At 62.1% G+C, this 25,431-nt stretch overlaps 25 non-coding genes across 25 annotated transcripts; all 25 read left to right on the forward strand.

Moving 5' to 3' along the window:
• The first annotated feature begins 364 nt into the window (after nucleotides 1-364).
• Nucleotides 365-528, forward strand: LOC138529180 (U1 spliceosomal RNA). Its single transcript, XR_011284519.1, has one exon. It is a non-coding gene; the product is annotated as a U1 spliceosomal RNA (small nuclear RNA).
• Nucleotides 529-1,398: 870 nt separating this feature from the next.
• LOC138529497 (U1 spliceosomal RNA) lies at nucleotides 1,399-1,562 on the forward strand. Its single transcript, XR_011284833.1, has one exon. It is a non-coding gene; the product is annotated as a U1 spliceosomal RNA (small nuclear RNA).
• Nucleotides 1,563-2,442: 880 nt separating this feature from the next.
• Nucleotides 2,443-2,606, forward strand: LOC138529181 (U1 spliceosomal RNA). Its single transcript, XR_011284520.1, has one exon. It is a non-coding gene; the product is annotated as a U1 spliceosomal RNA (small nuclear RNA).
• Nucleotides 2,607-3,486: 880 nt separating this feature from the next.
• Nucleotides 3,487-3,650, forward strand: LOC138529183 (U1 spliceosomal RNA). Its single transcript, XR_011284522.1, has one exon. It is a non-coding gene; the product is annotated as a U1 spliceosomal RNA (small nuclear RNA).
• Nucleotides 3,651-4,516: 866 nt separating this feature from the next.
• On the forward strand, nucleotides 4,517-4,680 carry LOC138529377 (U1 spliceosomal RNA). The gene has a single exon (XR_011284714.1). It is a non-coding gene; the product is annotated as a U1 spliceosomal RNA (small nuclear RNA).
• Nucleotides 4,681-5,546: 866 nt separating this feature from the next.
• Nucleotides 5,547-5,709, forward strand: LOC138528914 (U1 spliceosomal RNA). The gene has a single exon (XR_011284313.1). It is a non-coding gene; the product is annotated as a U1 spliceosomal RNA (small nuclear RNA).
• Nucleotides 5,710-6,589: 880 nt separating this feature from the next.
• On the forward strand, nucleotides 6,590-6,753 carry LOC138529462 (U1 spliceosomal RNA). Its single transcript, XR_011284799.1, has one exon. It is a non-coding gene; the product is annotated as a U1 spliceosomal RNA (small nuclear RNA).
• An 866-nt stretch (nucleotides 6,754-7,619) lies between these two features.
• Nucleotides 7,620-7,783, forward strand: LOC138529184 (U1 spliceosomal RNA). Its single transcript, XR_011284523.1, has one exon. It is a non-coding gene; the product is annotated as a U1 spliceosomal RNA (small nuclear RNA).
• Nucleotides 7,784-8,649: 866 nt separating this feature from the next.
• Nucleotides 8,650-8,813, forward strand: LOC138528877 (U1 spliceosomal RNA). The gene has a single exon (XR_011284276.1). It is a non-coding gene; the product is annotated as a U1 spliceosomal RNA (small nuclear RNA).
• An 880-nt stretch (nucleotides 8,814-9,693) lies between these two features.
• LOC138529185 (U1 spliceosomal RNA) lies at nucleotides 9,694-9,857 on the forward strand. The gene has a single exon (XR_011284524.1). It is a non-coding gene; the product is annotated as a U1 spliceosomal RNA (small nuclear RNA).
• An 880-nt stretch (nucleotides 9,858-10,737) lies between these two features.
• LOC138529186 (U1 spliceosomal RNA) lies at nucleotides 10,738-10,901 on the forward strand. Its single transcript, XR_011284525.1, has one exon. It is a non-coding gene; the product is annotated as a U1 spliceosomal RNA (small nuclear RNA).
• An 866-nt stretch (nucleotides 10,902-11,767) lies between these two features.
• Nucleotides 11,768-11,931, forward strand: LOC138529379 (U1 spliceosomal RNA). The gene has a single exon (XR_011284716.1). It is a non-coding gene; the product is annotated as a U1 spliceosomal RNA (small nuclear RNA).
• An 866-nt stretch (nucleotides 11,932-12,797) lies between these two features.
• Nucleotides 12,798-12,960, forward strand: LOC138528916 (U1 spliceosomal RNA). The gene has a single exon (XR_011284315.1). It is a non-coding gene; the product is annotated as a U1 spliceosomal RNA (small nuclear RNA).
• An 880-nt stretch (nucleotides 12,961-13,840) lies between these two features.
• Nucleotides 13,841-14,004, forward strand: LOC138529463 (U1 spliceosomal RNA). Its single transcript, XR_011284800.1, has one exon. It is a non-coding gene; the product is annotated as a U1 spliceosomal RNA (small nuclear RNA).
• Nucleotides 14,005-14,870: 866 nt separating this feature from the next.
• On the forward strand, nucleotides 14,871-15,034 carry LOC138529187 (U1 spliceosomal RNA). The gene has a single exon (XR_011284526.1). It is a non-coding gene; the product is annotated as a U1 spliceosomal RNA (small nuclear RNA).
• An 866-nt stretch (nucleotides 15,035-15,900) lies between these two features.
• LOC138529461 (U1 spliceosomal RNA) lies at nucleotides 15,901-16,064 on the forward strand. The gene has a single exon (XR_011284798.1). It is a non-coding gene; the product is annotated as a U1 spliceosomal RNA (small nuclear RNA).
• Nucleotides 16,065-16,944: 880 nt separating this feature from the next.
• LOC138529188 (U1 spliceosomal RNA) lies at nucleotides 16,945-17,108 on the forward strand. Its single transcript, XR_011284527.1, has one exon. It is a non-coding gene; the product is annotated as a U1 spliceosomal RNA (small nuclear RNA).
• Nucleotides 17,109-17,974: 866 nt separating this feature from the next.
• On the forward strand, nucleotides 17,975-18,138 carry LOC138529190 (U1 spliceosomal RNA). Its single transcript, XR_011284528.1, has one exon. It is a non-coding gene; the product is annotated as a U1 spliceosomal RNA (small nuclear RNA).
• Nucleotides 18,139-19,004: 866 nt separating this feature from the next.
• On the forward strand, nucleotides 19,005-19,168 carry LOC138529191 (U1 spliceosomal RNA). Its single transcript, XR_011284529.1, has one exon. It is a non-coding gene; the product is annotated as a U1 spliceosomal RNA (small nuclear RNA).
• Nucleotides 19,169-20,048: 880 nt separating this feature from the next.
• On the forward strand, nucleotides 20,049-20,212 carry LOC138529464 (U1 spliceosomal RNA). The gene has a single exon (XR_011284801.1). It is a non-coding gene; the product is annotated as a U1 spliceosomal RNA (small nuclear RNA).
• An 866-nt stretch (nucleotides 20,213-21,078) lies between these two features.
• LOC138529192 (U1 spliceosomal RNA) lies at nucleotides 21,079-21,242 on the forward strand. Its single transcript, XR_011284530.1, has one exon. It is a non-coding gene; the product is annotated as a U1 spliceosomal RNA (small nuclear RNA).
• Nucleotides 21,243-22,108: 866 nt separating this feature from the next.
• On the forward strand, nucleotides 22,109-22,272 carry LOC138529193 (U1 spliceosomal RNA). The gene has a single exon (XR_011284531.1). It is a non-coding gene; the product is annotated as a U1 spliceosomal RNA (small nuclear RNA).
• An 866-nt stretch (nucleotides 22,273-23,138) lies between these two features.
• Nucleotides 23,139-23,302, forward strand: LOC138529195 (U1 spliceosomal RNA). The gene has a single exon (XR_011284533.1). It is a non-coding gene; the product is annotated as a U1 spliceosomal RNA (small nuclear RNA).
• An 880-nt stretch (nucleotides 23,303-24,182) lies between these two features.
• On the forward strand, nucleotides 24,183-24,346 carry LOC138529465 (U1 spliceosomal RNA). The gene has a single exon (XR_011284802.1). It is a non-coding gene; the product is annotated as a U1 spliceosomal RNA (small nuclear RNA).
• An 866-nt stretch (nucleotides 24,347-25,212) lies between these two features.
• Nucleotides 25,213-25,376, forward strand: LOC138529196 (U1 spliceosomal RNA). The gene has a single exon (XR_011284534.1). It is a non-coding gene; the product is annotated as a U1 spliceosomal RNA (small nuclear RNA).
• The last annotated feature ends 55 nt before the right edge of the window (nucleotides 25,377-25,431 follow it).

Consider the following 25,431-nt stretch of genomic DNA (forward strand, 5'->3'; position numbering starts at 1 on the left):
CTCTTGTTAAGCGGGGTGACCTGTCGGCTCAGGAGGGCCATGGACCCGCCTGGGGCCGACGGGCCAGTGGGCCCACTGCGCCAGGCCTGCTCGCTTTCCGACTGGGCCTGCTGGCTGGCAGCCAGGTCCGAATTTATGCAAATCTCAGGCCGAGCAGGGCCTGGTGGGAGACATGAACTGTGCCACAATGTGCCTCTTCTGCTGGGCTCTGCCTGCCGGAGCTTCCCCCTGCACGTGGGACAGGCAGCTCCGCAGACGCTCAGGGCTTCCGGGAGGGCTGGGGCTGGGTCAGGGCCGGCCTTCTCACCCTCGCTTAGCGGGGCTTCCAGAACAGGCCCAAGCCCTGCCCTCTGGCTCGCAACTCATACTTACCTGGCAGGGGAGCATCTGTGATCAGCAAGGCAGAGCTCCCAGGGTGAGGCTCATCCATTGCACATCGGATTTGCTGACCCCTGCGATGTCCCCAAATGCGGGATTCTCGACTGCATTATTTCTGGTAGTGGGGGACTGCGTTCGCGCTTTCCCCTGATTTATTGGTGAAAGAAAGAAAGAGTTTAGTGTGCGAGTCAGGTTGTTTGCTCACAGGGCCCAAGCTCGTGCAGCAGAGTTTATTTTGCTGCAGTCAAGAGGGCCAGCCCTGGGCCGTTCAGGGGTCCACAGGCCTGATGGATTGGTGAAATAAAAAAATGTGAAAGTCATGTGTGTCATGTGTAGGTTGGGCCCCTGAATGTTGCTGCGGTCAAGAGGGCCAGCATTCACTGGAGGGGTGAAGTGCACAGGTGCCTAACCCCAGACTTGTGCGCCCCATGATATCAGGTGCCCCGGTAGTTCTTGAAGCCAGCCTGCCCTGCCCGGGCTCTGCTTTCGCGCCCAGGCCCTCCAACCTAAGGAAGGCCCGGCCAGCTCCTGGGGTTTTGGGGGCAGGGGTGAGACTGGCTCCCGGCCGCCGCTGCCGCCCGCCCCGTCCGAGCACCGATCGGGCCTTGCCTTCACGGCCTTGCCGTGTCCTGGCGGGGGGCACCCCACCCGAGACGCTCTTGTTAAGCGGGGTGACCTGTCGGCTCAGGAGGGCCATGGACCCGCCTGGGGCCGACGGGCCAGTGGGCCCACTGCGCCAGGCCTGCTCGCTTTCCGACTGGGCCTGCTGGCTGGCAGCCAGGTCCGAATTTATGCAAATCTCAGGCCGAGCAGGGCCTGGTGGGAGACATGAACTGTGCCACAATGTGCCTCTTCTGCTGGGCTCTGCCTGCCGGAGCTTCCCCCTGCACGTGGGACAGGCAGCTCCGCAGACGCTCAGGGCTTCCGGGAGGGCTGGGGCTGGGTCAGGGCCGGCCTTCTCACCCTCGCTTAGCGGGGCTTCCAGAACAGGCCCAAGCCCTGCCCTCTGGCTCGCAACTCATACTTACCTGGCAGGGGAGCATCTGTGATCAGCAAGGCAGAGCTCCCAGGGTGAGACTCCTCCATTGCACATCGGATTTGCTGACCCCTGCGATGTCCCCAAATGCGGGATTCTCGACTGCATTATTTCTGGTAGTGGGGGACTGCGTTCGCGCTTTCCCCTGATTTATTGGTGAAAGAAAGAAAGAGTTTAGTGTGCGAGTCAGGTTGTTTGCACACAGGGCCCAAGCTCGTGCAGCAGAGTTTATTTTGCTGCAGTCAAGAGGGCCAGCCCTGGGCCGTTCAGGGGTCCACAGGCCTGATGGATTGGTGAAATAAAAAAATGTGAAAGTCATGTGTGTCATGTGTAGGTTGGGCCCCTGAATGTTGCTGCGGTCAAGAGGGCCAGCATTCACTGGAGGGGTGAAGTGCACAGGTGCCTAACCCCAGACTTGTGCGCCCCATGATATCAGGTGCCCCGGTAGTTCTTGAAGCCAGCCTGCCCTGCCCGGGCTCTGCTTTCGCGCCCAGGCCCTCCAACCTAAGGAAGGCCCAGCCAGCTCCTGGGGTTTTGGGGGCAGGGGTGAGACTGGCTCCCGGCCGCCGCTGCCGCCCGCCCCGTCCGAGCACCGATCGGGCACGATCGGGCCTTGCCTTCACGGCCTTGCCGTGTCCTGGCGGGGGGCACCCCACCCGAGACGCTCTTGTTAAGCGGGGTGACCTGTCGGCTCAGGAGGGCCATGGACCCGCCTGGGGCCGACGGGCCAGTGGGCCCACTGCGCCAGGCCTGCTCGCTTTCCGACTGGGCCTGCTGGCTGGCAGCCAGGTCCGAATTTATGCAAATCTCAGGCCGAGCAGGGCCTGGTGGGAGACATGAACTGTGCCACAATGTGCCTCTTCTGCTGGGCTCTGCCTGCCGGAGCTTCCCCCTGCACGTGGGACAGGCAGCTCCGCAGACGCTCAGGGCTTCCGGGAGGGCTGGGGCTGGGTCAGGGCCGGCCTTCTCACCCTCGCTTAGCGGGGCTTCCAGAACAGGCCCAAGCCCTGCCCTCTGGCTCGCAACTCATACTTACCTGGCAGGGGAGCATCTGTGATCAGCAAGGCAGAGCTCCCAGGGTGAGGCTCATCCATTGCACATCGGATTTGCTGACCCCTGCGATGTCCCCAAATGCGGGATTCTCGACTGCATTATTTCTGGTAGTGGGGGACTGCGTTCGCGCTTTCCCCTGATTTATTGGTGAAAGAAAGAAAGAGTTTAGTGTGCGAGTCAGGTTGTTTGCACACAGGGCCCAAGCTCGTGCAGCAGAGTTTATTTTGCTGCAGTCAAGAGGGCCAGCCCTGGGCCGTTCAGGGGTCCACAGGCCTGATGGATTGGTGAAATAAAAAAATGTGAAAGTCATGTGTGTCATGTGTAGGTTGGGCCCCTGAATGTTGCTGCGGTCAAGAGGGCCAGCATTCACTGGAGGGGTGAAGTGCACAGGTGCCTAACCCCAGACTTGTGCACCCCATGATATCAGGTGCCCCGGTAGTTCTTGAAGCCAGCCTGCCCTGCCCGGGCTCTGCTTTCGCGCCCAGGCCCTCCAACCTAAGGAAGGCCCAGCCAGCTCCTGGGGTTTTGGGGGCAGGGGTGAAACTGGCTCCCGGCCGCCGCTGCCGCCCGCCCCGTCCGAGCACCGATCGGGCACGATCGGGCCTTGCCTTCACGGCCTTGCCGTGTCCTGGCGGGGGGCACCCCACCCGAGACGCTCTTGTTAAGCGGGGTGACCTGTCGGCTCAGGAGGGCCATGGACCCGCCTGGGGCCGACGGGCCAGTGGGCCCACTGCGCCAGGCCTGCTCGCTTTCCGACTGGGCCTGCTGGCTGGCAGCCAGGTCCGAATTTATGCAAATCTCAGGCCGAGCAGGGCCTGGTGGGAGACATGAACTGTGCCACAATGTGCCTCTTCTGCTGGGCTCTGCCTGCCGGAGCTTCCCCCTGCACGTGGGACAGGCAGCTCCGCAGACGCTCAGGGCTTCCGGGAGGGCTGGGGCTGGGTCAGGGCCGGCCTTCTCACCCTCGCTTAGCGGGGCTTCCAGAACAGGCCCAAGCCCTGCCCTCTGGCTCGCAACTCATACTTACCTGGCAGGGGAGCATCTGTGATCAGCAAGGCAGAGCTCCCAGGGTGAGGCTCATCCATTGCACATCGGATTTGCTGACCCCTGCGATGTCCCCAAATGCGGGATTCTCGACTGCATTATTTCTGGTAGTGGGGGACTGCGTTCGCGCTTTCCCCTGATTTATTGGTGAAAGAAAGAAAGAGTTTAGTGTGCGAGTCAGGTTGTTTGCACACAGGGCCCAAGCTCGTGCAGCAGAGTTTATTTTGCTGCAGTCAAGAGGGCCAGCCCTGGGCCGTTCAGGGGTCCACAGGCCTGATGGATTGGTGAAATAAAAAAATGTGAAAGTCATGTGTGTCATGTGTAGGTTGGGCCCCTGAATGTTGCTGCGGTCAAGAGGGCCAGCATTCACTGGAGGGGTGAAGTGCACAGGTGCCTAACCCCAGACTTGTGCGCCCCATGATATCAGGTGCCCCGGTAGTTCTTGAAGCCAGCCTGCCCTGCCCGGGCTCTGCTTTCGCGCCCAGGCCCTCCAACCTAAGGAAGGCCCAGCCAGCTCCTGGGGTTTTGGGGGCAGGGGTGAAACTGGCTCCCGGCCGCCGCTGCCGCCCGCCCCGTCCGAGCACCGATCGGGCACGATCGGGCCTTGCCGTGTCCTGGCGGGGGGCACCCCACCCGAGACGCTCTTGTTAAGCGGGGTGACCTGTCGGCTCAGGAGGGCCATGGACCCGCCTGGGGCCGACGGGCCAGTGGGCCCACTGCGCCAGGCCTGCTCGCTTTCCGACTGGGCCTGCTGGCTGGCAGCCAGGTCCGAATTTATGCAAATCTCAGGCCGAGCAGGGCCTGGTGGGAGACATGAACTGTGCCACAATGTGCCTCTTCTGCTGGGCTCTGCCTGCCGGAGCTTCCCCCTGCACGTGGGACAGGCAGCTCCGCAGACGCTCAGGGCTTCCGGGAGGGCTGGGGCTGGGTCAGGGCCGGCCTTCTCACCCTCGCTTAGCGGGGCTTCCAGAACAGGCCCAAGCCCTGCCCTCTGGCTCGCAACTCATACTTACCTGGCAGGGGAGCATCTGTGATCAGCAAGGCAGAGCTCCCAGGGTGAGGCTCATCCATTGCACATCGGATTTGCTGACCCCTGCGATGTCCCCAAATGCGGGATTCTCGACTGTATTATTTCTGGTAGTGGGGGACTGCGTTCGCGCTTTCCCCTGATTTATTGGTGAAAGAAAGAAAGAGTTTAGTGTGCGAGTCAGGTTGTTTGCACACAGGGCCCAAGCTCGTGCAGCAGAGTTTATTTTGCTGCAGTCAAGAGGGCCAGCCCTGGGCCGTTCAGGGGTCCACAGGCCTGATGGATTGGTGAAATAAAAAAATGTGAAAGTCATGTGTGTCATGTGTAGGTTGGGCCCCTGAATGTTGCTGCGGTCAAGAGGGCCAGCATTCACTGGAGGGGTGAAGTGCACAGGTGCCTAACGCCAGACTTGTGCGCCCCATGATATCAGGTGCCCCGGTAGTTCTTGAAGCCAGCCTGCCCTGCCCGGGCTCTGCTTTCGCGCCCAGGCCCTCCAACCTAAGGAAGGCCCAGCCAGCTCCTGGGGTTTTGGGGGCAGGGGTGAAACTGGCTCCCGGCCGCCGCTGCCGCCCGCCCCGTCCGAGCACCGATCGGGCACGATCGGGCCTTGCCGTGTCCTGGCGGGGGGCACCCCACCCGAGACGCTCTTGTTAAGCGGGGTGACCTGTCGGCTCAGGAGGGCCATGGACCCGCCTGGGGCCGACGGGCCAGTGGGCCCACTGCGCCAGGCCTGCTCGCTTTCCGACTGGGCCTGCTGGCTGGCAGCCAGGTCCGAATTTATGCAAATCTCAGGCCGAGCAGGGCCTGGTGGGAGACATGAACTGTGCCACAATGTGCCTCTTCTGCTGGGCTCTGCCTGCCGGAGCTTCCCCCTGCACGTGGGACAGGCAGCTCCGCAGACGCTCAGGGCTTCCGGGAGGGCTGGGGCTGGGTCAGGGCCGGCCTTCTCACCCTCGCTTAGCGGGGCTTCCAGAACAGGCCCAAGCCCTGCCCTCTGGCTCGCAACTCATACTTACCTGGCAGGGGAGCATCTGTGATCAGCAAGGCAGAGCTCCCAGGGTGAGACTCCTCCATTGCACATCGGATTTGCTGACCCCTGCGATGTCCCCAAATGCGGGATTCTCGACTGCATTATTTCTGTAGTGGGGGACTGCGTTCGCGCTTTCCCCTGATTTATTGGTGAAAGAAAGAAAGAGTTTAGTGTGCGAGTCAGGTTGTTTGCACACAGGGCCCAAGCTCGTGCAGCAGAGTTTATTTTGCTGCAGTCAAGAGGGCCAGCCCTGGGCCGTTCAGGGGTCCACAGGCCTGATGGATTGGTGAAATAAAAAAATGTGAAAGTCATGTGTGTCATGTGTAGGTTGGGCCCCTGAATGTTGCTGCGGTCAAGAGGGCCAGCATTCACTGGAGGGGTGAAGTGCACAGGTGCCTAACCCCAGACTTGTGCGCCCCATGATATCAGGTGCCCCGGTAGTTCTTGAAGCCAGCCTGCCCTGCCCGGGCTCTGCTTTCGCGCCCAGGCCCTCCAACCTAAGGAAGGCCCAGCCAGCTCCTGGGGTTTTGGGGGCAGGGGTGAGACTGGCTCCCGGCCGCCGCTGCCGCCCGCCCCGTCCGAGCACCGATCGGGCACGATCGGGCCTTGCCTTCACGGCCTTGCCGTGTCCTGGCGGGGGGCACCCCACCCGAGACGCTCTTGTTAAGCGGGGTGACCTGTCGGCTCAGGAGGGCCATGGACCCGCCTGGGGCCGACGGGCCAGTGGGCCCACTGCGCCAGGCCTGCTCGCTTTCCGACTGGGCCTGCTGGCTGGCAGCCAGGTCCGAATTTATGCAAATCTCAGGCCGAGCAGGGCCTGGTGGGAGACATGAACTGTGCCACAATGTGCCTCTTCTGCTGGGCTCTGCCTGCCGGAGCTTCCCCCTGCACGTGGGACAGGCAGCTCCGCAGACGCTCAGGGCTTCCGGGAGGGCTGGGGCTGGGTCAGGGCCGGCCTTCTCACCCTCGCTTAGCGGGGCTTCCAGAACAGGCCCAAGCCCTGCCCTCTGGCTCGCAACTCATACTTACCTGGCAGGGGAGCATCTGTGATCAGCAAGGCAGAGCTCCCAGGGTGAGGCTCATCCATTGCACATCGGATTTGCTGACCCCTGCGATGTCCCCAAATGCGGGATTCTTGACTGCATTATTTCTGGTAGTGGGGGACTGCGTTCGCGCTTTCCCCTGATTTATTGGTGAAAGAAAGAAAGAGTTTAGTGTGCGAGTCAGGTTGTTTGCACACAGGGCCCAAGCTCGTGCAGCAGAGTTTATTTTGCTGCAGTCAAGAGGGCCAGCCCTGGGCCGTTCAGGGGTCCACAGGCCTGATGGATTGGTGAAATAAAAAAATGTGAAAGTCATGTGTGTCATGTGTAGGTTGGGCCCCTGAATGTTGCTGCGGTCAAGAGGGCCAGCATTCACTGGAGGGGTGAAGTGCACAGGTGCCTAACCCCAGACTTGTGCGCCCCATGATATCAGGTGCCCCGGTAGTTCTTGAAGCCAGCCTGCCCTGCCCGGGCTCTGCTTTCGCGCCCAGGCCCTCCAACCTAAGGAAGGCCCAGCCAGCTCCTGGGGTTTTGGGGGCAGGGGTGAAACTGGCTCCCGGCCGCCGCTGCCGCCCGCCCCGTCCGAGCACCGATCGGGCACGATCGGGCCTTGCCGTGTCCTGGCGGGGGGCACCCCACCCGAGACGCTCTTGTTAAGCGGGGTGACCTGTCGGCTCAGGAGGGCCATGGACCCGCCTGGGGCCGACGGGCCAGTGGGCCCACTGCGCCAGGCCTGCTCGCTTTCCGACTGGGCCTGCTGGCTGGCAGCCAGGTCCGAATTTATGCAAATCTCAGGCCGAGCAGGGCCTGGTGGGAGACATGAACTGTGCCACAATGTGCCTCTTCTGCTGGGCTCTGCCTGCCGGAGCTTCCCCCTGCACGTGGGACAGGCAGCTCCGCAGACGCTCAGGGCTTCCGGGAGGGCTGGGGCTGGGTCAGGGCCGGCCTTCTCACCCTCGCTTAGCGGGGCTTCCAGAACAGGCCCAAGCCCTGCCCTCTGGCTCGCAACTCATACTTACCTGGCAGGGGAGCATCTGTGATCAGCAAGGCAGAGCTCCCAGGGTGAGGCTCATCCATTGCACATCGGATTTGCTGACCCCTGCGATGTCCCCAAATGCGGGATTCTCGACTGCATTATTTCTGGTAGTGGGGGACTGCGTTCGCGCTTTCCCCTGATTTATTGGTGAAAGAAAGAAAGAGTTTAGTGTGCGAGTCAGGTTGTTTGCACACAGGGCCCAAGCTCGTGCAGCAGAGTTTATTTTGCTGCAGTCAAGAGGGCCAGCCCTGGGCCGTTCAGGGGTCCACAGGCCTGATGGATTGGTGAAATAAAAAAATGTGAAAGTCATGTGTGTCATGTGTAGGTTGGGCCCCTGAATGTTGCTGCGGTCAAGAGGGCCAGCATTCACTGGAGGGGTGAAGTGCACAGGTGCCTAACCCCAGACTTGTGCGCCCCATGATATCAGGTGCCCCGGTAGTTCTTGAAGCCAGCCTGCCCTGCCCGGGCTCTGCTTTCGCGCCCAGGCCCTCCAACCTAAGGAAGGCCCAGCCAGCTCCTGGGGTTTTGGGGGCAGGGGTGAAACTGGCTCCCGGCCGCCGCTGCCGCCCGCCCCGTCCGAGCACCGATCGGGCACGATCGGGCCTTGCCGTGTCCTGGCGGGGGGCACCCCACCCGAGACGCTCTTGTTAAGCGGGGTGACCTGTCGGCTCAGGAGGGCCATGGACCCGCCTGGGGCCGACGGGCCAGTGGGCCCACTGCGCCAGGCCTGCTCGCTTTCCGACTGGGCCTGCTGGCTGGCAGCCAGGTCCGAATTTATGCAAATCTCAGGCCGAGCAGGGCCTGGTGGGAGACATGAACTGTGCCACAATGTGCCTCTTCTGCTGGGCTCTGCCTGCCGGAGCTTCCCCCTGCACGTGGGACAGGCAGCTCCGCAGACGCTCAGGGCTTCCGGGAGGGCTGGGGCTGGGTCAGGGCCGGCCTTCTCACCCTCGCTTAGCGGGGCTTCCAGAACAGGCCCAAGCCCTGCCCTCTGGCTCGCAACTCATACTTACCTGGCAGGGGAGCATCTGTGATCAGCAAGGCAGAGCTCCCAGGGTGAGACTCCTCCATTGCACATCGGATTTGCTGACCCCTGCGATGTCCCCAAATGCGGGATTCTCGACTGCATTATTTCTGGTAGTGGGGGACTGCGTTCGCGCTTTCCCCTGATTTATTGGTGAAAGAAAGAAAGAGTTTAGTGTGCGAGTCAGGTTGTTTGCACACAGGGCCCAAGCTCGTGCAGCAGAGTTTATTTTGCTGCAGTCAAGAGGGCCAGCCCTGGGCCGTTCAGGGGTCCACAGGCCTGATGGATTGGTGAAATAAAAAAATGTGAAAGTCATGTGTGTCATGTGTAGGTTGGGCCCCTGAATGTTGCTGCGGTCAAGAGGGCCAGCATTCACTGGAGGGGTGAAGTGCACAGGTGCCTAACCCCAGACTTGTGCGCCCCATGATATCAGGTGCCCCGGTAGTTCTTGAAGCCAGCCTGCCCTGCCCGGGCTCTGCTTTCGCGCCCAGGCCCTCCAACCTAAGGAAGGCCCAGCCAGCTCCTGGGGTTTTGGGGGCAGGGGTGAGACTGGCTCCCGGCCGCCGCTGCCGCCCGCCCCGTCCGAGCACCGATCGGGCACGATCGGGCCTTGCCTTCACGGCCTTGCCGTGTCCTGGCGGGGGGCACCCCACCCGAGACGCTCTTGTTAAGCGGGGTGACCTGTCGGCTCAGGAGGGCCATGGACCCGCCTGGGGCCGACGGGCCAGTGGGCCCACTGCGCCAGGCCTGCTCGCTTTCCGACTGGGCCTGCTGGCTGGCAGCCAGGTCCGAATTTATGCAAATCTCAGGCCGAGCAGGGCCTGGTGGGAGACATGAACTGTGCCACAATGTGCCTCTTCTGCTGGGCTCTGCCTGCCGGAGCTTCCCCCTGCACGTGGGACAGGCAGCTCCGCAGACGCTCAGGGCTTCCGGGAGGGCTGGGGCTGGGTCAGGGCCGGCCTTCTCACCCTCGCTTAGCGGGGCTTCCAGAACAGGCCCAAGCCCTGCCCTCTGGCTCGCAACTCATACTTACCTGGCAGGGGAGCATCTGTGATCAGCAAGGCAGAGCTCCCAGGGTGAGGCTCATCCATTGCACATCGGATTTGCTGACCCCTGCGATGTCCCCAAATGCGGGATTCTCGACTGCATTATTTCTGGTAGTGGGGGACTGCGTTCGCGCTTTCCCCTGATTTATTGGTGAAAGAAAGAAAGAGTTTAGTGTGCGAGTCAGGTTGTTTGCACACAGGGCCCAAGCTCGTGCAGCAGAGTTTATTTTGCTGCAGTCAAGAGGGCCAGCCCTGGGCCGTTCAGGGGTCCACAGGCCTGATGGATTGGTGAAATAAAAAAATGTGAAAGTCATGTGTGTCATGTGTAGGTTGGGCCCCTGAATGTTGCTGCGGTCAAGAGGGCCAGCATTCACTGGAGGGGTGAAGTGCACAGGTGCCTAACCCCAGACTTGTGCACCCCATGATATCAGGTGCCCCGGTAGTTCTTGAAGCCAGCCTGCCCTGCCCGGGCTCTGCTTTCGCGCCCAGGCCCTCCAACCTAAGGAAGGCCCAGCCAGCTCCTGGGGTTTTGGGGGCAGGGGTGAAACTGGCTCCCGGCCGCCGCTGCCGCCCGCCCCGTCCGAGCACCGATCGGGCACGATCGGGCCTTGCCTTCACGGCCTTGCCGTGTCCTGGCGGGGGGCACCCCACCCGAGACGCTCTTGTTAAGCGGGGTGACCTGTCGGCTCAGGAGGGCCATGGACCCGCCTGGGGCCGACGGGCCAGTGGGCCCACTGCGCCAGGCCTGCTCGCTTTCCGACTGGGCCTGCTGGCTGGCAGCCAGGTCCGAATTTATGCAAATCTCAGGCCGAGCAGGGCCTGGTGGGAGACATGAACTGTGCCACAATGTGCCTCTTCTGCTGGGCTCTGCCTGCCGGAGCTTCCCCCTGCACGTGGGACAGGCAGCTCCGCAGACGCTCAGGGCTTCCGGGAGGGCTGGGGCTGGGTCAGGGCCGGCCTTCTCACCCTCGCTTAGCGGGGCTTCCAGAACAGGCCCAAGCCCTGCCCTCTGGCTCGCAACTCATACTTACCTGGCAGGGGAGCATCTGTGATCAGCAAGGCAGAGCTCCCAGGGTGAGGCTCATCCATTGCACATCGGATTTGCTGACCCCTGCGATGTCCCCAAATGCGGGATTCTCGACTGCATTATTTCTGGTAGTGGGGGACTGCGTTCGCGCTTTCCCCTGATTTATTGGTGAAAGAAAGAAAGAGTTTAGTGTGCGAGTCAGGTTGTTTGCACACAGGGCCCAAGCTCGTGCAGCAGAGTTTATTTTGCTGCAGTCAAGAGGGCCAGCCCTGGGCCGTTCAGGGGTCCACAGGCCTGATGGATTGGTGAAATAAAAAAATGTGAAAGTCATGTGTGTCATGTGTAGGTTGGGCCCCTGAATGTTGCTGCGGTCAAGAGGGCCAGCATTCACTGGAGGGGTGAAGTGCACAGGTGCCTAACCCCAGACTTGTGCGCCCCATGATATCAGGTGCCCCGGTAGTTCTTGAAGCCAGCCTGCCCTGCCCGGGCTCTGCTTTCGCGCCCAGGCCCTCCAACCTAAGGAAGGCCCAGCCAGCTCCTGGGGTTTTGGGGGCAGGGGTGAAACTGGCTCCCGGCCGCCGCTGCCGCCCGCCCCGTCCGAGCACCGATCGGGCACGATCGGGCCTTGCCGTGTCCTGGCGGGGGGCACCCCACCCGAGACGCTCTTGTTAAGCGGGGTGACCTGTCGGCTCAGGAGGGCCATGGACCCGCCTGGGGCCGACGGGCCAGTGGGCCCACTGCGCCAGGCCTGCTCGCTTTCCGACTGGGCCTGCTGGCTGGCAGCCAGGTCCGAATTTATGCAAATCTCAGGCCGAGCAGGGCCTGGTGGGAGACATGAACTGTGCCACAATGTGCCTCTTCTGCTGGGCTCTGCCTGCCGGAGCTTCCCCCTGCACGTGGGACAGGCAGCTCCGCAGACGCTCAGGGCTTCCGGGAGGGCTGGGGCTGGGTCAGGGCCGGCCTTCTCACCCTCGCTTAGCGGGGCTTCCAGAACAGGCCCAAGCCCTGCCCTCTGGCTCGCAACTCATACTTACCTGGCAGGGGAGCATCTGTGATCAGCAAGGCAGAGCTCCCAGGGTGAGGCTCATCCATTGCACATCGGATTTGCTGACCCCTGCGATGTCCCCAAATGCGGGATTCTCGACTGTATTATTTCTGGTAGTGGGGGACTGCGTTCGCGCTTTCCCCTGATTTATTGGTGAAAGAAAGAAAGAGTTTAGTGTGCGAGTCAGGTTGTTTGCACACAGGGCCCAAGCTCGTGCAGCAGAGTTTATTTTGCTGCAGTCAAGAGGGCCAGCCCTGGGCCGTTCAGGGGTCCACAGGCCTGATGGATTGGTGAAATAAAAAAATGTGAAAGTCATGTGTGTCATGTGTAGGTTGGGCCCCTGAATGTTGCTGCGGTCAAGAGGGCCAGCATTCACTGGAGGGGTGAAGTGCACAGGTGCCTAACGCCAGACTTGTGCGCCCCATGATATCAGGTGCCCCGGTAGTTCTTGAAGCCAGCCTGCCCTGCCCGGGCTCTGCTTTCGCGCCCAGGCCCTCCAACCTAAGGAAGGCCCAGCCAGCTCCTGGGGTTTTGGGGGCAGGGGTGAAACTGGCTCCCGGCCGCCGCTGCCGCCCGCCCCGTCCGAGCACCGATCGGGCACGATCGGGCCTTGCCGTGTCCTGGCGGGGGGCACCCCACCCGAGACGCTCTTGTTAAGCGGGGTGACCTGTCGGCTCAGGAGGGCCATGGACCCGCCTGGGGCCGACGGGCCAGTGGGCCCACTGCGCCAGGCCTGCTCGCTTTCCGACTGGGCCTGCTGGCTGGCAGCCAGGTCCGAATTTATGCAAATCTCAGGCCGAGCAGGGCCTGGTGGGAGACATGAACTGTGCCACAATGTGCCTCTTCTGCTGGGCTCTGCCTGCCGGAGCTTCCCCCTGCACGTGGGACAGGCAGCTCCGCAGACGCTCAGGGCTTCCGGGAGGGCTGGGGCTGGGTCAGGGCCGGCCTTCTCACCCTCGCTTAGCGGGGCTTCCAGAACAGGCCCAAGCCCTGCCCTCTGGCTCGCAACTCATACTTACCTGGCAGGGGAGCATCTGTGATCAGCAAGGCAGAGCTCCCAGGGTGAGACTCCTCCATTGCACATCGGATTTGCTGACCCCTGCGATGTCCCCAAATGCGGGATTCTCGACTGCATTATTTCTGTAGTGGGGGACTGCGTTCGCGCTTTCCCCTGATTTATTGGTGAAAGAAAGAAAGAGTTTAGTGTGCGAGTCAGGTTGTTTGCACACAGGGCCCAAGCTCGTGCAGCAGAGTTTATTTTGCTGCAGTCAAGAGGGCCAGCCCTGGGCCGTTCAGGGGTCCACAGGCCTGATGGATTGGTGAAATAAAAAAATGTGAAAGTCATGTGTGTCATGTGTAGGTTGGGCCCCTGAATGTTGCTGCGGTCAAGAGGGCCAGCATTCACTGGAGGGGTGAAGTGCACAGGTGCCTAACCCCAGACTTGTGCGCCCCATGATATCAGGTGCCCCGGTAGTTCTTGAAGCCAGCCTGCCCTGCCCGGGCTCTGCTTTCGCGCCCAGGCCCTCCAACCTAAGGAAGGCCCAGCCAGCTCCTGGGGTTTTGGGGGCAGGGGTGAGACTGGCTCCCGGCCGCCGCTGCCGCCCGCCCCGTCCGAGCACCGATCGGGCACGATCGGGCCTTGCCTTCACGGCCTTGCCGTGTCCTGGCGGGGGGCACCCCACCCGAGACGCTCTTGTTAAGCGGGGTGACCTGTCGGCTCAGGAGGGCCATGGACCCGCCTGGGGCCGACGGGCCAGTGGGCCCACTGCGCCAGGCCTGCTCGCTTTCCGACTGGGCCTGCTGGCTGGCAGCCAGGTCCGAATTTATGCAAATCTCAGGCCGAGCAGGGCCTGGTGGGAGACATGAACTGTGCCACAATGTGCCTCTTCTGCTGGGCTCTGCCTGCCGGAGCTTCCCCCTGCACGTGGGACAGGCAGCTCCGCAGACGCTCAGGGCTTCCGGGAGGGCTGGGGCTGGGTCAGGGCCGGCCTTCTCACCCTCGCTTAGCGGGGCTTCCAGAACAGGCCCAAGCCCTGCCCTCTGGCTCGCAACTCATACTTACCTGGCAGGGGAGCATCTGTGATCAGCAAGGCAGAGCTCCCAGGGTGAGGCTCATCCATTGCACATCGGATTTGCTGACCCCTGCGATGTCCCCAAATGCGGGATTCTTGACTGCATTATTTCTGGTAGTGGGGGACTGCGTTCGCGCTTTCCCCTGATTTATTGGTGAAAGAAAGAAAGAGTTTAGTGTGCGAGTCAGGTTGTTTGCACACAGGGCCCAAGCTCGTGCAGCAGAGTTTATTTTGCTGCAGTCAAGAGGGCCAGCCCTGGGCCGTTCAGGGGTCCACAGGCCTGATGGATTGGTGAAATAAAAAAATGTGAAAGTCATGTGTGTCATGTGTAGGTTGGGCCCCTGAATGTTGCTGCGGTCAAGAGGGCCAGCATTCACTGGAGGGGTGAAGTGCACAGGTGCCTAACCCCAGACTTGTGCGCCCCATGATATCAGGTGCCCCGGTAGTTCTTGAAGCCAGCCTGCCCTGCCCGGGCTCTGCTTTCGCGCCCAGGCCCTCCAACCTAAGGAAGGCCCAGCCAGCTCCTGGGGTTTTGGGGGCAGGGGTGAAACTGGCTCCCGGCCGCCGCTGCCGCCCGCCCCGTCCGAGCACCGATCGGGCACGATCGGGCCTTGCCGTGTCCTGGCGGGGGGCACCCCACCCGAGACGCTCTTGTTAAGCGGGGTGACCTGTCGGCTCAGGAGGGCCATGGACCCGCCTGGGGCCGACGGGCCAGTGGGCCCACTGCGCCAGGCCTGCTCGCTTTCCGACTGGGCCTGCTGGCTGGCAGCCAGGTCCGAATTTATGCAAATCTCAGGCCGAGCAGGGCCTGGTGGGAGACATGAACTGTGCCACAATGTGCCTCTTCTGCTGGGCTCTGCCTGCCGGAGCTTCCCCCTGCACGTGGGACAGGCAGCTCCGCAGACGCTCAGGGCTTCCGGGAGGGCTGGGGCTGGGTCAGGGCCGGCCTTCTCACCCTCGCTTAGCGGGGCTTCCAGAACAGGCCCAAGCCCTGCCCTCTGGCTCGCAACTCATACTTACCTGGCAGGGGAGCATCTGTGATCAGCAAGGCAGAGCTCCCAGGGTGAGGCTCATCCATTGCACATCGGATTTGCTGACCCCTGCGATGTCCCCAAATGCGGGATTCTCGACTGCATTATTTCTGGTAGTGGGGGACTGCGTTCGCGCTTTCCCCTGATTTATTGGTGAAAGAAAGAAAGAGTTTAGTGTGCGAGTCAGGTTGTTTGCACACAGGGCCCAAGCTCGTGCAGCAGAGTTTATTTTGCTGCAGTCAAGAGGGCCAGCCCTGGGCCGTTCAGGGGTCCACAGGCCTGATGGATTGGTGAAATAAAAAAATGTGAAAGTCATGTGTGTCATGTGTAGGTTGGGCCCCTGAATGTTGCTGCGGTCAAGAGGGCCAGCATTCACTGGAGGGGTGAAGTGCACAGGTGCCTAACCCCAGACTTGTGCGCCCCATGATATCAGGTGCCCCGGTAGTTCTTGAAGCCAGCCTGCCCTGCCCGGGCTCTGCTTTCGCGCCCAGGCCCTCCAACCTAAGGAAGGCCCAGCCAGCTCCTGGGGTTTTGGGGGCAGGGGTGAAACTGGCTCCCGGCCGCCGCTGCCGCCCGCCCCGTCCGAGCACCGATCGGGCACGATCGGGCCTTGCCGTGTCCTGGCGGGGGGCACCCCACCCGAGACGCTCTTGTTAAGCGGGGTGACCTGTCGGCTCAGGAGGGCCATGGACCCGCCTGGGGCCGACGGGCCAGTGGGCCCACTGCGCCAGGCCTGCTCGCTTTCCGACTGGGCCTGCTGGCTGGCAGCCAGGTCCGAATTTATGCAAATCTCAGGCCGAGCAGGGCCTGGTGGGAGACATGAACTGTGCCACAATGTGCCTCTTCTGCTGGGCTCTGCCTGCCGGAGCTTCCCCCTGCACGTGGGACAGGCAGCTCCGCAGACGCTCAGGGCTTCCGGGAGGGCTGGGGCTGGGTCAGGGCCGGCCTTCTCACCCTCGCTTAGCGGGGCTTCCAGAACAGGCCCAAGCCCTGCCCTCTGGCTCGCAACTCATACTTACCTGGCAGGGGAGCATCTGTGATCAGCAAGGCAGAGCTCCCAGGGTGAGGCTCATCCATTGCACATCGGATTTGCTGACCCCTGCGATGTCCCCAAATGCGGGATTCTCGACTGCATTATTTCTGGTAGTGGGGGACTGCGTTCGTGCTTTCCCCTGATTTATTGGTGAAAGAAAGAAAGAGTTTAGTGTGCGAGTCAGGTTGTTTGCACACAGGGCCCAAGCTCGTGCAGCAGAGTTTATTTTGCTGCAGTCAAGAGGGCCAGCCCTGGGCCGTTCAGGGGTCCACAGGCCTGATGGATTGGTGAAATAAAAAAATGTGAAAGTCATGTGTGTCATGTGTAGGTTGGGCCCCTGAATGTTGCTGCGGTCAAGAGGGCCAGCATTCACTGGAGGGGTGAAGTGCACAGGTGCCTAACCCCAGACTTGTGCACCCCATGATATCAGGTGCCCCGGTAGTTCTTGAAGCCAGCCTGCCCTGCCCGGGCTCTGCTTTCGCGCCCAGGCCCTCCAACCTAAGGAAGGCCCAGCCAGCTCCTGGGGTTTTGGGGGCAGGGGTGAAACTGGCTCCCGGCCGCCGCTGCCGCCCGCCCCGTCCGAGCACCGATCGGGCACGATCGGGCCTTGCCTTCACGGCCTTGCCGTGTCCTGGCGGGGGGCACCCCACCCGAGACGCTCTTGTTAAGCGGGGTGACCTGTCGGCTCAGGAGGGCCATGGACCCGCCTGGGGCCGACGGGCCAGTGGGCCCACTGCGCCAGGCCTGCTCGCTTTCCGACTGGGCCTGCTGGCTGGCAGCCAGGTCCGAATTTATGCAAATCTCAGGCCGAGCAGGGCCTGGTGGGAGACATGAACTGTGCCACAATGTGCCTCTTCTGCTGGGCTCTGCCTGCCGGAGCTTCCCCCTGCACGTGGGACAGGCAGCTCCGCAGACGCTCAGGGCTTCCGGGAGGGCTGGGGCTGGGTCAGGGCCGGCCTTCTCACCCTCGCTTAGCGGGGCTTCCAGAACAGGCCCAAGCCCTGCCCTCTGGCTCGCAACTCATACTTACCTGGCAGGGGAGCATCTGTGATCAGCAAGGCAGAGCTCCCAGGGTGAGGCTCATCCATTGCACATCGGATTTGCTGACCCCTGCGATGTCCCCAAATGCGGGATTCTCGACTGCATTATTTCTGGTAGTGGGGGACTGCGTTCGCGCTTTCCCCTGATTTATTGGTGAAAGAAAGAAAGAGTTTAGTGTGCGAGTCAGGTTGTTTGCACACAGGGCCCAAGCTCGTGCAGCAGAGTTTATTTTGCTGCAGTCAAGAGGGCCAGCCCTGGGCCGTTCAGGGGTCCACAGGCCTGATGGATTGGTGAAATAAAAAAATGTGAAAGTCATGTGTGTCATGTGTAGGTTGGGCCCCTGAATGTTGCTGCGGTCAAGAGGGCCAGCATTCACTGGAGGGGTGAAGTGCACAGGTGCCTAACCCCAGACTTGTGCGCCCCATGATATCAGGTGCCCCGGTAGTTCTTGAAGCCAGCCTGCCCTGCCCGGGCTCTGCTTTCGCGCCCAGGCCCTCCAACCTAAGGAAGGCCCAGCCAGCTCCTGGGGTTTTGGGGGCAGGGGTGAAACTGGCTCCCGGCCGCCGCTGCCGCCCGCCCCGTCCGAGCACCGATCGGGCACGATCGGGCCTTGCCGTGTCCTGGCGGGGGGCACCCCACCCGAGACGCTCTTGTTAAGCGGGGTGACCTGTCGGCTCAGGAGGGCCATGGACCCGCCTGGGGCCGACGGGCCAGTGGGCCCACTGCGCCAGGCCTGCTCGCTTTCCGACTGGGCCTGCTGGCTGGCAGCCAGGTCCGAATTTATGCAAATCTCAGGCCGAGCAGGGCCTGGTGGGAGACATGAACTGTGCCACAATGTGCCTCTTCTGCTGGGCTCTGCCTGCCGGAGCTTCCCCCTGCACGTGGGACAGGCAGCTCCGCAGACGCTCAGGGCTTCCGGGAGGGCTGGGGCTGGGTCAGGGCCGGCCTTCTCACCCTCGCTTAGCGGGGCTTCCAGAACAGGCCCAAGCCCTGCCCTCTGGCTCGCAACTCATACTTACCTGGCAGGGGAGCATCTGTGATCAGCAAGGCAGAGCTCCCAGGGTGAGGCTCATCCATTGCACATCGGATTTGCTGACCCCTGCGATGTCCCCAAATGCGGGATTCTCGACTGCATTATTTCTGGTAGTGGGGGACTGCGTTCGCGCTTTCCCCTGATTTATTGGTGAAAGAAAGAAAGAGTTTAGTGTGCGAGTCAGGTTGTTTGCACACAGGGCCCAAGCTCGTGCAGCAGAGTTTATTTTGCTGCAGTCAAGAGGGCCAGCCCTGGGCCGTTCAGGGGTCCACAGGCCTGATGGATTGGTGAAATAAAAAAATGTGAAAGTCATGTGTGTCATGTGTAGGTTGGGCCCCTGAATGTTGCTGCGGTCAAGAGGGCCAGCATTCACTGGAGGGGTGAAGTGCACAGGTGCCTAACCCCAGACTTGTGCGCCCCATGATATCAGGTGCCCCGGTAGTTCTTGAAGCCAGCCTGCCCTGCCCGGGCTCTGCTTTCGCGCCCAGGCCCTCCAACCTAAGGAAGGCCCAGCCAGCTCCTGGGGTTTTGGGGGCAGGGGTGAAACTGGCTCCCGGCCGCCGCTGCCGCCCGCCCCGTCCGAGCACCGATCGGGCACGATCGGGCCTTGCCGTGTCCTGGCGGGGGGCACCCCACCCGAGACGCTCTTGTTAAGCGGGGTGACCTGTCGGCTCAGGAGGGCCATGGACCCGCCTGGGGCCGACGGGCCAGTGGGCCCACTGCGCCAGGCCTGCTCGCTTTCCGACTGGGCCTGCTGGCTGGCAGCCAGGTCCGAATTTATGCAAATCTCAGGCCGAGCAGGGCCTGGTGGGAGACATGAACTGTGCCACAATGTGCCTCTTCTGCTGGGCTCTGCCTGCCGGAGCTTCCCCCTGCACGTGGGACAGGCAGCTCCGCAGACGCTCAGGGCTTCCGGGAGGGCTGGGGCTGGGTCAGGGCCGGCCTTCTCACCCTCGCTTAGCGGGGCTTCCAGAACAGGCCCAAGCCCTGCCCTCTGGCTCGCAACTCATACTTACCTGGCAGGGGAGCATCTGTGATCAGCAAGGCAGAGCTCCCAGGGTGAGGCTCATCCATTGCACATCGGATTTGCTGACCCCTGCGATGTCCCCAAATGCGGGATTCTCGACTGCATTATTTCTGGTAGTGGGGGACTGCGTTCGCGCTTTCCCCTGATTTATTGGTGAAAGAAAGAAAGAGTTTAGTGTGCGAGTCAGGTTGTTTGCACACAGGGCCCAAGCTCGTGCAGCAGAGTTTATTTTGCTGCAGTCAAGAGGGCCAGCCCTGGGCCGTTCAGGGGTCCACAGGCCTGATGGATTGGTGAAATAAAAAAATGTGAAAGTCATGTGTGTCATGTGTAGGTTGGGCCCCTGAATGTTGCTGCGGTCAAGAGGGCCAGCATTCACTGGAGGGGTGAAGTGCACAGGTGCCTAACCCCAGACTTGTGCGCCCCATGATATCAGGTGCCCCGGTAGTTCTTGAAGCCAGCCTGCCCTGCCCGGGCTCTGCTTTCGCGCCCAGGCCCTCCAACCTAAGGAAGGCCCAGCCAGCTCCTGGGGTTTTGGGGGCAGGGGTGAGACTGGCTCCCGGCCGCCGCTGCCGCCCGCCCCGTCCGAGCACCGATCGGGCACGATCGGGCCTTGCCTTCACGGCCTTGCCGTGTCCTGGCGGGGGGCACCCCACCCGAGACGCTCTTGTTAAGCGGGGTGACCTGTCGGCTCAGGAGGGCCATGGACCCGCCTGGGGCCGACGGGCCAGTGGGCCCACTGCGCCAGGCCTGCTCGCTTTCCGACTGGGCCTGCTGGCTGGCAGCCAGGTCCGAATTTATGCAAATCTCAGGCCGAGCAGGGCCTGGTGGGAGACATGAACTGTGCCACAATGTGCCTCTTCTGCTGGGCTCTGCCTGCCGGAGCTTCCCCCTGCACGTGGGACAGGCAGCTCCGCAGACGCTCAGGGCTTCCGGGAGGGCTGGGGCTGGGTCAGGGCCGGCCTTCTCACCCTCGCTTAGCGGGGCTTCCAGAACAGGCCCAAGCCCTGCCCTCTGGCTCGCAACTCATACTTACCTGGCAGGGGAGCATCTGTGATCAGCAAGGCAGAGCTCCCAGGGTGAGGCTCATCCATTGCACATCGGATTTGCTGACCCCTGCGATGTCCCCAAATGCGGGATTCTTGACTGCATTATTTCTGGTAGTGGGGGACTGCGTTCGCGCTTTCCCCTGATTTATTGGTGAAAGAAAGAAAGAGTTTAGTGTGCGAGTCAGGTTGTTTGCACACAGGGCCCAAGCTCGTGCAGCAGAGTTTATTTTGCTGCAGTCAAGAGGGCCAGCCCTGGGCCGTTCAGGGGTCCACAGGCCTGATGGATTGGTGAAATAAAAAAATGTGAAAGTCATGTGTGTCATGTGTAGGTTGGGCCCCTGAATGTTGCTGCGGTCAAGAGGGCCAGCATTCACTGGAGGGGTGAAGTGCACAGGTGCCTAACCCCAGACTTGTGCGCCCCATGATATCAGGTGCCCCGGTAGTTCTTGAAGCCAGCCTGCCCTGCCCGGGCTCTGCTTTCGCGCCCAGGCCCTCCAACCTAAGGAAGGCCCAGCCAGCTCCTGGGGTTTTGGGGGCAGGGGTGAAACTGGCTCCCGGCCGCCGCTGCCGCCCGCCCCGTCCGAGCACCGATCGGGCACGATCGGGCCTTGCCGTGTCCTGGCGGGGGGCACCCCACCCGAGACGCTCTTGTTAAGCGGGGTGACCTGTCGGCTCAGGAGGGCCATGGACCCGCCTGGGGCCGACGGGCCAGTGGGCCCACTGCGCCAGGCCTGCTCGCTTTCCGACTGGGCCTGCTGGCTGGCAGCCAGGTCCGAATTTATGCAAATCTCAGGCCGAGCAGGGCCTGGTGGGAGACATGAACTGTGCCACAATGTGCCTCTTCTGCTGGGCTCTGCCTGCCGGAGCTTCCCCCTGCACGTGGGACAGGCAGCTCCGCAGACGCTCAGGGCTTCCGGGAGGGCTGGGGCTGGGTCAGGGCCGGCCTTCTCACCCTCGCTTAGCGGGGCTTCCAGAACAGGCCCAAGCCCTGCCCTCTGGCTCGCAACTCATACTTACCTGGCAGGGGAGCATCTGTGATCAGCAAGGCAGAGCTCCCAGGGTGAGGCTCATCCATTGCACATCGGATTTGCTGACCCCTGCGATGTCCCCAAATGCGGGATTCTCGACTGCATTATTTCTGGTAGTGGGGGACTGCGTTCGCGCTTTCCCCTGATTTATTGGTGAAAGAAAGAAAGAGTTTAGTGTGCGAGTCAGGTTGTTTGCACACAGGGCCCAAGCTCGTGCAGCAGAGTTTATTTTGCTGCAGTCAAGAGGGCCAGCCCTGGGCCGTTCAGGGGTCCACAGGCCTGATGGATTGGTGAAATAAAAAAATGTGAAAGTCATGTGTGTCATGTGTAGGTTGGGCCCCTGAATGTTGCTGCGGTCAAGAGGGCCAGCATTCACTGGAGGGGTGAAGTGCACAGGTGCCTAACCCCAGACTTGTGCGCCCCATGATATCAGGTGCCCCGGTAGTTCTTGAAGCCAGCCTGCCCTGCCCGGGCTCTGCTTTCGCGCCCAGGCCCTCCAACCTAAGGAAGGCCCAGCCAGCTCCTGGGGTTTTGGGGGCAGGGGTGAAACTGGCTCCCGGCCGCCGCTGCCGCCCGCCCCGTCCGAGCACCGATCGGGCACGATCGGGCCTTGCCGTGTCCTGGCGGGGGGCACCCCACCCGAGACGCTCTTGTTAAGCGGGGTGACCTGTCGGCTCAGGAGGGCCATGGACCCGCCTGGGGCCGACGGGCCAGTGGGCCCACTGCGCCAGGCCTGCTCGCTTTCCGACTGGGCCTGCTGGCTGGCAGCCAGGTCCGAATTTATGCAAATCTCAGGCCGAGCAGGGCCTGGTGGGAGACATGAACTGTGCCACAATGTGCCTCTTCTGCTGGGCTCTGCCTGCCGGAGCTTCCCCCTGCACGTGGGACAGGCAGCTCCGCAGACGCTCAGGGCTTCCGGGAGGGCTGGGGCTGGGTCAGGGCCGGCCTTCTCACCCTCGCTTAGCGGGGCTTCCAGAACAGGCCCAAGCCCTGCCCTCTGGCTCGCAACTCATACTTACCTGGCAGGGGAGCATCTGTGATCAGCAAGGCAGAGCTCCCAGGGTGAGGCTCATCCATTGCACATCGGATTTGCTGACCCCTGCGATGTCCCCAAATGCGGGATTCTCGACTGCATTATTTCTGGTAGTGGGGGACTGCGTTCGCGCTTTCCCCTGATTTATTGGTGAAAGAAAGAAAGAGTTTAGTGTGCGAGTCAGGTTGTTTGCACACAGGGCCCAAGCTCGTGCAGCAGAGTTTATTTTGCTGCAGTCAAGAGGGCCAGCCCTGGGCCGTTCAGGGGTCCACAGGCCTGATGGATTGGTGAAATAAAAAAATGTGAAAGTCATGTGTGTCATGTGTAGGTTGGGCCCCTGAATGTTGCTGCGGTCAAGAGGGCCAGCATTCACTGGAGGGGTGAAGTGCACAGGTGCCTAACCCCAGACTTGTGCGCCCCATGATATCAGGTGCCCCGGTAGTTCTTGAAGCCAGCCTGCCCTGCCCGGGCTCTGCTTTCGCGCCCAGGCCCTCCAACCTAAGGAAGGCCCAGCCAGCTCCTGGGGTTTTGGGGGCAGGGGTGAAACTGGCTCCCGGCCGCCGCTGCCGCCCGCCCCGTCCGAGCACCGATCGGGCACGATCGGGCCTTGCCGTGTCCTGGCGGGGGGCACCCCACCCGAGACGCTCTTGTTAAGTGGGGTGACCTGTCGGCTCAGGAGGGCCATGGACCCGCCTGGGGCCGACGGGCCAGTGGGCCCACTGCGCCAGGCCTGCTCGCTTTCCGACTGGGCCTGCTGGCTGGCAGCCAGGTCCGAATTTATGCAAATCTCAGGCCGAGCAGGGCCTGGTGGGAGACATGAACTGTGCCACAATGTGCCTCTTCTGCTGGGCTCTGCCTGCCGGAGCTTCCCCCTGCACGTGGGACAGGCAGCTCCGCAGACGCTCAGGGCTTCCGGGAGGGCTGGGGCTGGGTCAGGGCCGGCCTTCTCACCCTCGCTTAGCGGGGCTTCCAGAACAGGCCCAAGCCCTGCCCTCTGGCTCGCAACTCATACTTACCTGGCAGGGGAGCATCTGTGATCAGCAAGGCAGAGCTCCCAGGGTGAGGCTCATCCATTGCACATCGGATTTGCTGACCCCTGCGATGTCCCCAAATGCGGGATTCTCGACTGCATTATTTCTGGTAGTGGGGGACTGCGTTCGCGCTTTCCCCTGATTTATTGGTGAAAGAAAGAAAGAGTTTAGTGTGCGAGTCAGGTTGTTTGCACACAGGGCCCAAGCTCGTGCAGCAGAGTTTATTTTGCTGCAGTCAAGAGGGCCAGCCCTGGGCCGTTCAGGGGTCCACAGGCCTGATGGATTGGTGAAATAAAAAAATGTGAAAGTCATGTGTGTCATGTGTAGGTTGGGCCCCTGAATGTTGCTGCGGTCAAGAGGGCCAGCATTCACTGGAGGGGTGAAGTGCACAGGTGCCTAACCCCAGACTTGTGCGCCCCATGATATCAGGTGCCCCGGTAGTTCTTGAAGCCAGCCTGCCCTGCCCGGGCTCTGCTTTCGCGCCCAGGCCCTCCAACCTAAGGAAGGCCCAGCCAGCTCCTGGGGTTTTGGGGGCAGGGGTGAGACTGGCTCCCGGCCGCCGCTGCCGCCCGCCCCGTCCGAGCACCGATCGGGCACGATCGGGCCTTGCCTTCACGGCCTTGCCGTGTCCTGGCGGGGGGCACCCCACCCGAGACGCTCTTGTTAAGCGGGGTGACCTGTCGGCTCAGGAGGGCCATGGACCCGCCTGGGGCCGACGGGCCAGTGGGCCCACTGCGCCAGGCCTGCTCGCTTTCCGACTGGGCCTGCTGGCTGGCAGCCAGGTCCGAATTTATGCAAATCTCAGGCCGAGCAGGGCCTGGTGGGAGACATGAACTGTGCCACAATGTGCCTCTTCTGCTGGGCTCTGCCTGCCGGAGCTTCCCCCTGCACGTGGGACAGGCAGCTCCGCAGACGCTCAGGGCTTCCGGGAGGGCTGGGGCTGGGTCAGGGCCGGCCTTCTCACCCTCGCTTAGCGGGGCTTCCAGAACAGGCCCAAGCCCTGCCCTCTGGCTCGCAACTCATACTTACCTGGCAGGGGAGCATCTGTGATCAGCAAGGCAGAGCTCCCAGGGTGAGGCTCATCCATTGCACATCGGATTTGCTGACCCCTGCGATGTCCCCAAATGCGGGATTCTTGACTGCATTATTTCTGGTAGTGGGGGACTGCGTTCGCGCTTTCCCCTGATTTATTGGTGAAAGAAAGAAAGAGTTTAGTGTGCGAGTCAGGTTGTTTGCACACAGGGCCCAAGCTCGTGCAGCAGAGTTTATTTTGCTGCAGTCAAGAGGGCCAGCCCTGGGCCGTTCAGGGGTCCACAGGCCTGATGGATTGGTGAAATAAAAAAATGTGAAAGTCATGTGTGTCATGTGTAGGTTGGGCCCCTGAATGTTGCTGCGGTCAAGAGGGCCAGCATTCACTGGAGGGGTGAAGTGCACAGGTGCCTAACCCCAGACTTGTGCGCCCCATGATATCAGGTGCCCCGGTAGTTCTTGAAGCCAGCCTGCCCTGCCCGGGCTCTGCTTTCGCGCCCAGGCCCTCCAACCTAAGGAAGGCCCAGCCAGCTCCTGGGGTTTTGGGGGCAGGGGTGAAACTGGCTCCCGGCCGCCGCTGCCGCCCGCCCCGTCCGAGCACCGATCGGGCACGATCGGGCCTTGCCGTGTCCTGGCGGGGGGCACCCCACCCGAGACGCTCTTGTTAAGCGGGGTGACCTGTCGGCTCAGGAGGGCCATGGACCCGCCTGGGGCCGACGGGCCAGTGGGCCCACTGCGCCAGGCCTGCTCGCTTTCCGACTGGGCCTGCTGGCTGGCAGCCAGGTCCGAATTTATGCAAATCTCAGGCCGAGCAGGGCCTGGTGGGAGACATGAACTGTGCCACAATGTGCCTCTTCTGCTGGGCTCTGCCTGCCGGAGCTTCCCCCTGCACGTGGGACAGGCAGCTCCGCAGACGCTCAGGGCTTCCGGGAGGGCTGGGGCTGGGTCAGGGCCGGCCTTCTCACCCTCGCTTAGCGGGGCTTCCAGAACAGGCCCAAGCCCTGCCCTCTGGCTCGCAACTCATACTTACCTGGCAGGGGAGCATCTGTGATCAGCAAGGCAGAGCTCCCAGGGTGAGGCTCATCCATTGCACATCGGATTTGCTGACCCCTGCGATGTCCCCAAATGCGGGATTCTCGACTGCATTATTTCTGGTAGTGGGGGACTGCGTTCGCGCTTTCCCCTGATTTATTGGTGAAAGAAAGAAAGAGTTTAGTGTGCGAGTCAGGTTGTTTGCACAC

The sequence above is a fragment of the Ambystoma mexicanum genome, chromosome 7q, assembly GCF_040938575.1.
Source record: "Ambystoma mexicanum isolate Mex_15411 chromosome 7q, UKY_AmexF1_1, whole genome shotgun sequence".
Lineage (NCBI taxonomy): Eukaryota > Metazoa > Chordata > Amphibia > Caudata > Ambystomatidae > Ambystoma > Ambystoma mexicanum.